The sequence below is a fragment of the Oryx dammah genome, unplaced genomic scaffold, assembly GCF_014754425.2.
Source record: "Oryx dammah isolate SB20612 unplaced genomic scaffold, SCBI_Odam_1.1 HiC_scaffold_29, whole genome shotgun sequence".
Taxonomy (NCBI): Eukaryota; Metazoa; Chordata; class Mammalia; order Artiodactyla; family Bovidae; genus Oryx; species Oryx dammah.
In genome coordinates, this window is record NW_024070213.1 from 113,559,782 (window position 1) to 113,572,346 (window position 12,565).

A 12,565-nucleotide genomic window follows, 5' to 3' on the forward strand; every position below is an offset into this window, starting at 1 on the left:
GTTTAAATTGAACAAACCTAATTATCTCACATGAAAGTTATGCCACCTCTGGTGTGGCAAAGCTGATGCAGTTAAAGTCAGCCAGATGTATTAACTGAGTATTGTAAACACTCAGTGTATCTGGTAAAGAACCGTTCATTATACATTAGTACTGGACAATTTGTAACATATCCACACCAACTATAATACACCTGTCCAATGCAATATTATCCTTGGAATAAAATCCATAAATGCCAGAATGTGAAGAATACCATGTCTTAGAAATAAATGCTTGTGTAGATTTAAGATTTTCTAGCTCACACATTTTAGTTCTATACGTTGAAAACTGAATTTTCTGAAGCATTCATAAGACTTAGTCTTTACTTCTTCGTATTCTTTTAAAAAATTAAATCAGAAGGAACTATGATTTTGTATTTCTGCTCCACAGGTAAGGATCTTAAAAGTTGCCACTCTATCCTAACAAGGAAAAAGTTAAACGGATGAAAATCAACAACTTTTATAGGATTTATTAAAACCTTGGACAACTGCTATCCCAAGTTTTGAAAAGTAGACACATGAATACAAGTAAATTTACAGAAGCAGAGACTCAACATTGGGAATCACTGTAGGAACAAGTGCCAGGATAGAGGAAAATCTGAACTGTAATCAATCAATTGCTGGAGGCGCAATATGGATAAATATGAGTTAAATACTCCAAAGACACCCAATCTGGGAGGTGATGGTTGTGGTTTAGTTGCTAAATTGTGTCTGACTCTTGCGACTCCATAGATTGGAGCCTGACAGCCTCCTCTGTCCTTGAGATTTTCCAGGCAAGAATACTGGAGTGGGTTGCTATTTCCTTCTCCAGGAGACCTTCCCCCACAATTTTCTGATGTTTAACTCAAGGAGATCAACCATGCCCTCACAGTAAGTTATCTGAGAAAAATCCCCTTCTGCCTGGGTAAGGTGAGGATAGAGAAGAGTCCTTTTGACATGTACCATTCCACTCTATTTTTGTTAGCAAGAGATGTCCTCAGGAGGAACTAGTTAACTAGTATCTTGCCTTTTGGGGTCTTATCAGAGCCTAATACACCTGGAAGAAGAGATCTATTCAACTCCAGCTATCTCTAATTATCATACCCCACCTAAAAGAAGAGGAAAAATAGGGTAACACCTGTAAAGTTCACAGTCCAGATGGCAGGCTTAGTAAAAAGGCCGAAACCTAATTATAGGAATATAGAACAGTTCTTTTCCTTCAATACCTCACTCTGACATTACTAAAGATCTGTTACACTTCCTTTTACTTGGTAGATCATGTTAAATTTTCAAGAAAAATGTTGCAAAGTATACCTGAGTCCCAAAACTACAATTTGAAGAGACAGTACAAACATCTGAACTAGACATGACAAAGATGTTGAAACTAGGGTGGAAATTTAAGACAACTATTATTATTAATATGCTAAGAACTCTAAACAATAAACAGCATACAATAAGAAATAAGAATGTAAGCAAAGAGATGTTGAAACTAGGGTGGAAATTTAAGACAACTATTATTATTAATATGCTAAGAACTCTAAACAATAAACAGCATACAATAAGAAATAAGAATGTAAGCAAAGAGATGAACATCCTACAACAGACCAAAAAATAAATGCTAGAGATAAGAAACACTATAATAAAACTGCAGAATGTCCTTAATGTGCTTATTAGTAGACTGATCACAGTGAATGAAAAAAAACTCTGAGCTTAAAGATATCTCAATTGGAACTTCCAGAACTGAAAAAAAAAAGTGAACAAACGATAATAATAAAAAAAAAGATAGCCTGTGGAACAACTATAAAATATGTGTACACTATAGGAATACAAGGAGAAGAAAAAGGAAAAAAAAAAAAAGAAATATTTAAAATATAGGAATAAAGTTCTCCCAAACTGATGTCAGACAACAAACTGCAAGTCTAGGAAGTTAAAAGAACACTAAACAGAATAAATGCTAAAAGCTACATGTGGGCATATCACTTTAAAGTCCAGAAGGTCCCCAAAACTACAGAAAACTGAAGGTCCAGAAAAAAAAAAATCCCCCCCCCCCAAAAAAAAAGGAAAGAAAGAATACATTATCTAGAACAAATATAAGATTGCATCTGACTTCTACTCAGAATTTTTTCAATCAGGAGGAAACAAGTGAAATATTTAAAGTGCTGAGAGAAAAGCAAATGCACAAAATTATCCTGTAAAATTATCATTCAAAAGTAAAGGAGAGATAAAGAACAAAATTGAACTTAACAACACCATCCAACAACTGGATATAACTGCCATCCATAGACTACTTCTGGAGAAGGAAATGGCAACCCACTCCAGTATTCTTGCCTAGAAAATCTCATGGACAGAGGAGCCTGGCAAACTACAGTCGATGAAGTTACAAGAATTGGACATGACTTAGCAATTAAACCATTCCATGGAGTAATTCATCCAATAACAGGAGAATACATAATCTTCCTAAGCTCAAATGGAATATTCAGCAATCCATAAACTTAAGAATAAGAGGGTGTTAAAAAACACTCTTTCAACAAATTTAAAAGAATAGAGATCATACAATGTCTGTTTTAAGTTTACAATGGAATTAAACTAGAAACCAATATCAGAAAGATAACTTGTATATTCCAAAATACATGGAAATTAACAACATAATTTCAAATAACATGAGTCAAAGAAAAAAAAATCTCAAGATAAATTTAGAAATATTTTGAACTAAATAAAAATGAAAACACATAAAAAATGTTTGGGATGCCATGAAAGAATTGTAACACTGAAAGCAAATAGTAGAATAAACATAGGTCTGAAATCAACAATCAAATTCTAACCTTACAAAACTAGAAAAAGAAGATTAAGTTAAATGAAAAAATATGCAGAAGAAAAGAATAATAACTAAAGCAGAAATCAAAAAAATTGAAAATAGGCAATCAATAGAGAATATCAATAAAGCCAGAAGCTGTTTCCTTGAAAAGATTAATAATATCAATAAGCCTCTATCCAAGCTAAATAAGAAAAAGAAACAATACAAATTACAAATATCAAGTATGAGATAAGGGTATCACTATGTATGCCATGGAGATTAAAGGGATAAAAAAGTACTATGAACAACTAACTGTATGCCCACAGATTTGATAACCTGGATGAAACAGGTCAATATCTTGAAAGAAACAGTTGCCAAAACTCACACAAGAAAAATTAAGCTAAATGAATAGGCCTATATCAATTCAAGAAATTAATAATCTTCCAAAACAAAAAGTACTAACTCCAGATGGCTTCACAGTAAATATGTCCTTTCTAACATAGGAGAAAAACAAGCTGACCTTAGATATGGTGATAACTTTTAGATATAACTCTAATGGCATGACCCATGAAAGAAAAAATAGATAAACTGTACTTTATTAAAAATAAAAACTGCTGTCCTGTAAAAGGCAATGTCAAGAGAATGTGATGACTGCGAAAGTTTACTTTTAAAAGGCATATCTGATAAAAGATTTTTATCCAAGTTGTATCAGGAAATCCTAAAATTAAAAAAAAAATAATAGTAATCTGAGAAAACAGAGAAAAGAAAATTTAAATAACAATGTATACTTATTCACCTTTTATCTGTTGTCAGATTTAATACATCTGGCAACATCAAATGTTTCTCCAGATGTGGGAAAGTTATTAGGCACTTTCTCCTCCAAATAATATTTAGTGAAAAAGTGTGATGTAATTCATTTAGGGGCAGTAAAGCAATATATAATTCTATTTAAAATGTACCTCATTATACAGCAACTTGACATTTAGGAATATAAATAGAAACATTCGGACCATGGCTTTGCAGTATATTTATCATGTATTGTTTGAAAGAGCAAAAGTGAGTAACAATCAAAATGTCCTTCAGTAGAACTGGTCAATAAAGTAGAGTATACATGCACTATGGTATATTAAATGAAGCTGATATATCAACATGGTTATATCTCCAAAGCATAATGTGGAACTAAGAAAAAAAATAAATAAATCAGACAATGTGTCCATACATTAATGAAAATCAATATTAAATATGAACATAATAGGCTCAAGGTAGAATAATTCACCACAAACTCATGAGTTAGCTTCTATAAAAAAGTACCAATAGGTGTGTGAGTGGCTGGGGAACCTCCAACTACATGTCAATGTATGGCAAAACCAATACAAATTGTAAAGTAAAATAAAAAATAAATTAATTAATTAATTTTTTTTAAAAAAATGCATGAACAAATGCAGTACTCTACTTGTCAAAAAGTACTTGGTTTTCAGGCATAAGGAAGATATTATGCATATATTCCTTGGTCAATTTTTTAGAATAGACTATTGATAAGAAAATGATTAGATGAATGGATGTTAAACTATTTAACCCCATGGACTATACAGTCCATGGAATTCTCTAGGCCAGAATACTGGAGTGGGTAGACTTTCCCTTCTCCAAGGGATCTTCCCAACCCAGGGATGGAACTCAGGTCTCCAGTTATTGCAGGCAGATTCTTTAACAGTTGAGACAACAGGGAAGCCCAAGAATACTGGTATGCATAGCTGATCCCTTCTCCAGAAGAACTATTAATGGTTGTTAACAGTAGATGGGGGGAGTTCATGACTATAATCTATTTTATTTCTAATATATTCAAAATTTCATTTATATATATTCTGAACTAGATGTATATGAATTAAATTCTAAAAATTCTGAAGTTTTATTTATATTTTTAAAAATGTTTATTTTTCTGTTTGGCTGCACCAGGTATTAGTTGCGACACAAGGGGTCTGCAATTCTAATTGCAGCATGCAGGATATTTAGCTGTGGCATGTGGGATCTAGTTCCCTGATCAGGGGTAGAACCCAGCCCTCCTGCATTGAAAACATGGAGTCTTAGTCCCCAAACCAGCAGGGAAGTTCTGAGCTTTACATATTTAAAACCTAAAGATCAACCAATTATTTTTAGAAGAAAATTTGAATGTAACATATTTATAACTGGAGTTATTAATTTCAAAGGAAATTGAAGCACAGAGTAAATGGAAATGTCCCTCTTTACTGCACGCACCTCTGTATTATTTCTAATATGACAGAGGGTTTATATATAATATGTAAAATTAAAATACAATAACTATATTATAAAGAAAAACCACTTAAATTATGTCAGAAATGTACAACAAAGACAGAAATATCTAGTGCTTCTAAAAATGAGGATAACGCTGCTTGACATAATTTTATACATACTTACTTTGGGAAATCCCTATTTTTAGCAATGTGAACTTTAAAAAGATAAGGAGATCAACTGTATAACTAAAAATGCCTAATAAGCTAGACACTTTCTCTAAAGTGTCTAAAACCAATAACTAATAGCTAAAACCAAATTCAATTGCTTATGATTAAATCTTTTCTCTGTTAAAAAAAAAAAAAAACTGAGTTAAAAATAACTTTGGAAGAATCCTCATAAAGAGAACTATTTGCTTTGTACTGGAAGTCTGCACCTAACAAACATTTCACTGATAGTTGAAAGTCATTGATTTTGAAAATGTGAAAGTGAATGAATGACTTAACTTTCACAAAATCCTTTGTGAATATTAAAGCAGTTGTAAGGAGTACTAATCAGATGTCTTCTCAAGATAAAATACTTGTGGATAAATCAATAATATGTACTATATTTGATCAATGCTTCTTTCTACACGTTTCAAGATAAATGGATATACTTTATGATAAATAAATAAATGAGTCTAATTGATATAAATGAAATATAATTGTATCATATCTACACAAAATAATCAATTTTGCCTTAGATATGAAAATTTATAGTCTGTTATGTGGACAATAATTACACATCAAGTCCATCTGATTATTCAATCTATTGTTAAATGGATAAAAACTACTACTTACAAATAAAGATTATTTATCTTCCTCTATTCCACAGCAAAATGAGTTTCAAGTTATGACAAGTGGTAGCTTATTAAAGATTTTTTCCAATGTGGAATGTGAAAGCATAGCCATGAAATTTTCATAGTCTATTCTGCTATATTTTATATTTAGAATAGACCAGGTATTGATGCATGGCTTTGTATCTTGATGCTTTTTATTTTTGAAAATATTGATATACTGTTACACGAATATCACATAGATCGAGGCATTTCTTATCAAACACTATTGGTTATTTTCCTTGAAATTACAGGCTATCGTTATTCACTTTAGAGAAAGTGTCTACCAAATACTCTGCCTGAATAACCACAGTGTGTCTGTTGATCTCTTTTTCTTTTTACTAAAATTATGTTGCATGCATAAAGCAGTTAGTCAGCTTATAATATAAAAAAAACTGTGTAAGTGATTTTTATCAAGACAAACATGGTGGTGTGGTACTTTTAAGACCTGCTTTCTGTACATTTTCTATTTTTAGCACAGAATATTACATGTAGATTCAAGGGATGAGTTTTAACAAAATTATATTTTTAATGCTTCATCAAGGACATTTTAAAGGCAAGGCAGTTTTTTTTTTTTTTAATTGTGAGTGTATAGCAGTAAAAATAGGACTAAGTACTAGTACCGCTATGTTGATTCCCACCAGAGCCAGTAGTTTTACTTACGATGGCTTTTCTATCATCAGTGCAAATGTCAACTCAGAGAAAGAGGTAATTAATATCTTAGTATTACTATGAGAATAATTTTAACTCCATGAACCTCTTGAAAGTGTCTCAGAGGATGCAAATATTCTGCAGATCACTCTTTGAGAAATCATTTCAGGGGGCAGCCACAGTTAAGCTCCAGAAACTTGCTGCCTTGAGGTAATGCAGGCAAAAAATGGCTAGAGATTTAGCTTATAGCACAATTGGAATTTTAACAAAAGTAATGACACTTCTAAATACTCTTGGCAACTAATTGAACTTAATAGGAAGTGTATGCTCAGCAGCTGCAAGATGAGTAGATCTTCTGCACTTGCCTGCCATGTGACACTGGACAGCATCTTATATATGGAGGCATAACTTTAAACTTGTATATGGAGGCATGAACTGGGTTCAGTCAAGTATTTGGTCTAGATGGGCTAAATCACACCTTGCTGACTCAAGGCAATGTCCTTAAAACACCTCCAGCTGTGGAAATGTTGGGCAGAAGGGAGAATCCAAAGATGGAGAGATCCAGCTGATAGTCACGGTCTCTTGTAGACCTCCTCCTACAAAATAAAATGCTGCACTGTAAAACAGGTCAGAATATTTGAATCAGATTTGAATTAGTGCCCCTGCTGGCACCTATTAGCATTTGCATTTTTTAGGTAAGTTGCTAATCCTTGTATGCCTTGATTGTTCCACCTGTGAAATGGACAATGGGCCATAGAACAGGGAAAATTAGTAAACTACAATTGTTTTTTTCTTTTTTGAATTCTTCCACCATTCTTACAGCATTTACACTTTTCATCTATTCTTACATTAAGAAATGATGGCGTGTGTGTGCTAACTCACTTCAGTAGAGTCCAACTCTAGGTGACCCTATGGACTGTAGCCTGCCAGGCTTCTCTGTCCAGTGAAATTCTCTAGGCAAGAATACTGGAGTGGGATTCCATGCCCTTCTCCAGAGGATTTTCCCAACCCAGAGACTGAAGCTACGTCTCATGTCTCCTGTACCAGTAGGCAGGTTCTTTACCACTAGGACTACCTGGTAAGACCAAGAAATGATGGTACAGAATTTAAATCAGATTTTTTAAGTGGCAGAGTCAAACCTAGATCTGAAATTTATCAGAGTTTGCCTCATTTCAGTTCAGATCAGTCGCTCAGTTATGTTTGACTCTTTGCGAGCCCATAGACTGCAGCATGCCAGGTCTCCCTGTCCATTACCAACTCCTGGAGCCTACTCAAACTCATGATCATTGAGTTGGTGATGCCATCCAACCATCTCATCTTCTGTCATCCATGTTTCCTCCTGCCTTTAATCTTTCCCAGCATCAGGGTCTTTCCCAATGAGTTGGTTCTTCACATCAGGTGACCAAGGTATTGGAGGTTCAGCTTCAGCATCAGTTTTTCCAATGAATATTCAGCACTGATTTCTTTTAGGATTGGCTGGTTGGATCTCCTTGCAGTCTAAGGGACTCTCAAGAGTTTTCTCCAGCACCACCCTTTGAAAGCATCAGTTCTTCAATGCTCAGCTTTCTTTATAGTCCAACTATGACATTCATACATGACTACTGGAAAAAACATAGCTTTGACTAGATGGACTTCTGTTGGTAAAGTAATGTCTCTGATTTCTGCCTTAAGGATGATGCCATCTGCATACCTGATGTTATTTATATTTCTCCCAGCAATCTTGATTCCAGCTTGTGCTTCATCCAACCCAGCATTTTACATGATATACTCTGCATTTAAGTTAAATAAGCAGGGTGACAATATACAGCCTTGATGTACTCCTTTCCTGATTTGGAAAAGTCTGTTGTTCCATGTCCAGTTCTAACTGTTGCTTCTTGACCTGCATACAGATTTCTCAGAAGGCAGGTAATGTGATATTTCCATCTCTTGAAGAATTTTCCACAGTTTCTTGTGACCCAAAGAGTCAAAGGCTGTAGTGTAGTCAATAAAGCAGAAGTAGATGTTTTTCTGGAACTCTCTTGCTTTTTTGATAATCCAACAGATGTTGGCATTTTGATCTCTGGTTCCTTTGCCTTTTCTAAATCTAGTGTGAACATCTAGGAGTTCACGATTCATGTACTGTTGAAGCCTGGCTTGAAGAATTTTGAGCAGTACCTTGCTGGCATGTGAGATGAGTGCAGTTATGTAGTAATTTGAATATTGGCATTGCCTTTCATTAGGATTGGAATTAAAACTGACCTACTCCAGCCACTGCTGAGTTTTCCAAATTTGCTGGCATGTTGAGTGCAGCACTTTAACAGCATCATCCTTTAGGATTTGAAATGGCTCCACTGGAATTCCATCACCTCCACTAGCTTTGTTTGTAGTGATGCTTCCTAAGGCCCACTTGACTTCTCATTCCAGGATGTCTGGCTCTAAGTGAGTGATCACACCATCATGGTTATCTGAACATGAAGATCTTTTTTGTATAGTTCTTCTGTGTATCCTTGTCATCTCTTCTTAATATTTTCTGCTTGTGTTAGGTTCATGCCATTTCTGTCCTTTATTGTGCCCATCTTTGCATGAAATGTTCCCTTGTTATCTCTAATTTTCTTGAAGTGATCTCTAGTTTTTCCCATACTATTGTTTTCCTTTATTTCTTTGCATTGATATCCAAGGGAGGCTTTCTTATCTATCATTGCTATTCTTTGTGACTCTGCGTTCAGATGGTATATCGTTAGTTTTTTCCTTTGCTTTTAGCTTCTCTTCTTTTCTCAGCTATTTGTAAGGCCTCCTCAGAGAACCATTTTTCCTTTTTACATTTCTTTTTCTTGGGGATGGTTTTGATAACCTCATCCTGTGCAATGTCACGAACTTCTGTCCATAGTTCTTCAGGCACTCTGTCTATCAGATCTAATCCCTTATCTCTTTGTCACTTCCACTGTATAATCATAAGGAATTTGATTTAGGTCATACCTGAATGGTCTAGTGTTTTCCCCTACTTTCTTAAAGTCTGAATTTGCCAATAAGGGGTTTATGATTTGAGCCACAGTCAGCTCCTGGTCTTATTTTTGCTGACTGTATAGAGCTTCTCAATCTTTGGCTACAAATAATATAATCAATCTGATTTCAGCATTGACCATCTGTGATGTCCATGTGTAGTCTTTTCTATGTATGAAATATAGAATTTGCCTAAAATTATATAAATGAAAATCAGAGTAATGGATGTTAGAAGTAACCATATACTGTATTTCCTCTGCTGTGGGTTTCTGCCTGAGGCAGGTATTTCCTTAGTTTAAAGGAAATATTTTTTGAGTATTTCCTTAGTTGAATGTTTTTCTAGCTAAACGTGGTACACAGTTTCTGAGAAAAATTCTCATAGCTGGAGTTACTGTCCTTGAAATATGCTCTTTGGAATAAGCACAGCTACCTTTGATCACAAAAAAACAACTTTATCATGATTATTTTCAAAGTGTTTCATTGTGTTTCAAATTACTTTATGGAGACCTTTTGCAGAAACAAAGATGAATGAAAAGTGGCAATCTCTTTGTTCAATTGCATTCATGATCATTTACCAAGTCAAAACAAAACAAATCCTAAACTAAACTACAAATAATCTTTTCTTTCAATATTTTCTTACTTCCAAAATCGTCAGAAACTTTTATGACATTTAGGCATCAGAATACATGGGAAAAAAGAGGATTTTTCTTCAATATATTTCATCTTTTAGTCACAGTGTGTGAATATGTGACACTCTCCTGAATCACCTTAATTATTTGCTCATTATCTTATGCAAAGATGGGCTCAATGAAGGACAGAAATGGTATGGACCTAACAGAAGCAGAAGATAGTAAGAGGAGGTGGCAAGAATACACAGAAGAACTGTACAAAAAAAGATTTTCTTGACCCAGATAATCACGATGGTGTGATCATTCACCTAGAGCCAGACATCCTGGAATGTAAAGTCAAGTGGGCCTTAGGAAGCATCACTACGAACAAAGCTAGTGGAGCTGATGAAATTCCAGCTGAGCTGTTTCAAATCCTAAGAGATGATGCTGTTAAAGTGCTGCATTCAATATGTCAGCAAATCTGGAAAACTCAGCAGTGGCCACAAGACTGGAAAAGGTCAGTTTTCATACCAATCCCAAAAGAAAGGCAATGGCAAAGAATGCTCAAACTACCACACAATTGCACTCATCTCACACGCTAGCAAAGTAATGCTCAAAATTCTCCAAGCCAGGCTTCAATAGTACATTAATCATGAAATTCCAGATGTTCAAGCTTGATGGGAAAGGTTGAGGAACTAGAGATCAAATTGGCAACATCTCCTGCATCATCAAAAAAGCAAGAGGGTTCCAGAAAAACATCTACTTTTTCTCTATTGACCATGCCAAAGACTTTGACTCTGTGGATCACAACAAACTGTGGAAAATTCTTAAGGTTATGGGAAACCAGACCTCCTGACCTGCCTCCTGAGAAATCTGTATGCAAGTCAGGAACCAGCGGTTAGAACTGGACATGGAATAACAGACTGGTTCCAAATAGGAAAAGGAATACATCAAGGCTGTATATTGTCACCCTGCTTATTTAACTTACATGCAAAGTACATCATGCAAAATGATGGGCTGGATGAAGCACAAGCTGGAATCAAGATTGCTGGGAGAAATATCAATAACCTCAGATATACAGATGACACCACCCTTATGGCAGAAAGCAAAGAATAACTAAAGAGCCTCTTGATGAAAAGTATGAGGAGAGTGAAAAAGCTGGCTTAAAACTCAACATTCAGAAAACTAAGATCATGGCATATGGCCCATCACTTCATGGCAAATAGATGGGGAAACAGTGGCTGATTTTATTTTATGGGGCTCCAAAATCACTGCAGATGGTGACTGCAGCCATGAATTAAAAGACACTTCCTCCTTGGAAGGAAAGTTATGACCAACCTAGACAGCATATTAAAACACAGAGATATTACTTTGCCAACAAAGTTCTGTTTAGTTAAGGCTATGGTTTTTCCAGTAATCATGTATGGATATGAGAGTTTGCTGGGGTCCAGCCCCAGTGGATCCAGGGAATTCGAAGGGTGGACGGAGTCGGCGAGGAAAGACTTATTTATTTATTAATATAAGATTAGACTGGGAAGAAATAGTGTAGTAGGAAGATTAAGTGGAGGAAGAGGGCTGAATACTTGGATTACGTGGAAGACCAATAAAATTCCAGCAAGGAATTTGCACCATCTACGTTGGGCCACCGGCGCTCGCTTGAATATCTAAGGGTGCCTCACCTTAGGCTCCCTTTCGTGTGGGTCTTAACAGCCAGGGCAAGTAAGTAGACTTGGCGAGCCTCTGCACCCCAGATGGAAATTCAGCCTGAAATTAAGGCAAAGGGCAGAGGGAGGGAAAGGGAAAAGAGTAAGAGAGAGAGACACGGGGGGAGCCAGATTCCCAAGAAACCAGGCCAAGAGACTAGTCTGAGAAACTGGTCCAGTCCTTTATTGTTCAGAAGGCCTTTTATACTTTTGATAAAACATGGAGATCAATGGGTAACACAAAGTTATGCAGCGTTAGCAGTCCAGACTCTTAATCAAAACCAGGCTTTTCTCCCTGCATTCCTAATTGTATACACAAGTCTTAGGTAATTTACATCATCTTCCAGCAAAAAGGGCCAATTAACATTTTACAGCCTTTTTTCTGATAAGGGTTTGTCAACCAGAAGACTTATTTGTGTTGATCTTCCCAAAGTCTGGTGCCACTCTCAGAAAGCACTAAATAAAGTTACATTCTTACATAGCAAGGATACAGCAGTTTATATCAAGTGAAAGGAGTACAGTGATTTATAATAAAGGAAAAGCAATTAACTCAAAGTCTAGTGTTGCTAACATCACAAGTACTATATATCTTTTTCCATATCCCATTTACATTGATTAACATCTTCCCAGGTGCCTAAAAGATAAAGAATATGGAGGCCTGGCAGCAATCATTGAGTCAACAGTGAAAACCCTC

The 12,565-nt window shown here is 35.3% G+C and overlaps 1 long non-coding RNA gene across 1 annotated transcript; it reads left to right on the plus strand.

Moving 5' to 3' along the window:
• The first annotated feature begins 950 nt into the window (after positions 1 to 950).
• On the plus strand, positions 951 to 12,103 carry LOC120857955. The gene is made up of 3 exons (XR_005719792.1): positions 951 to 961; positions 6,631 to 6,638; positions 11,980 to 12,103. It is a non-coding gene; the product is annotated as an uncharacterized LOC120857955 (long non-coding RNA).
• The last annotated feature ends 462 nt before the right edge of the window (positions 12,104 to 12,565 follow it).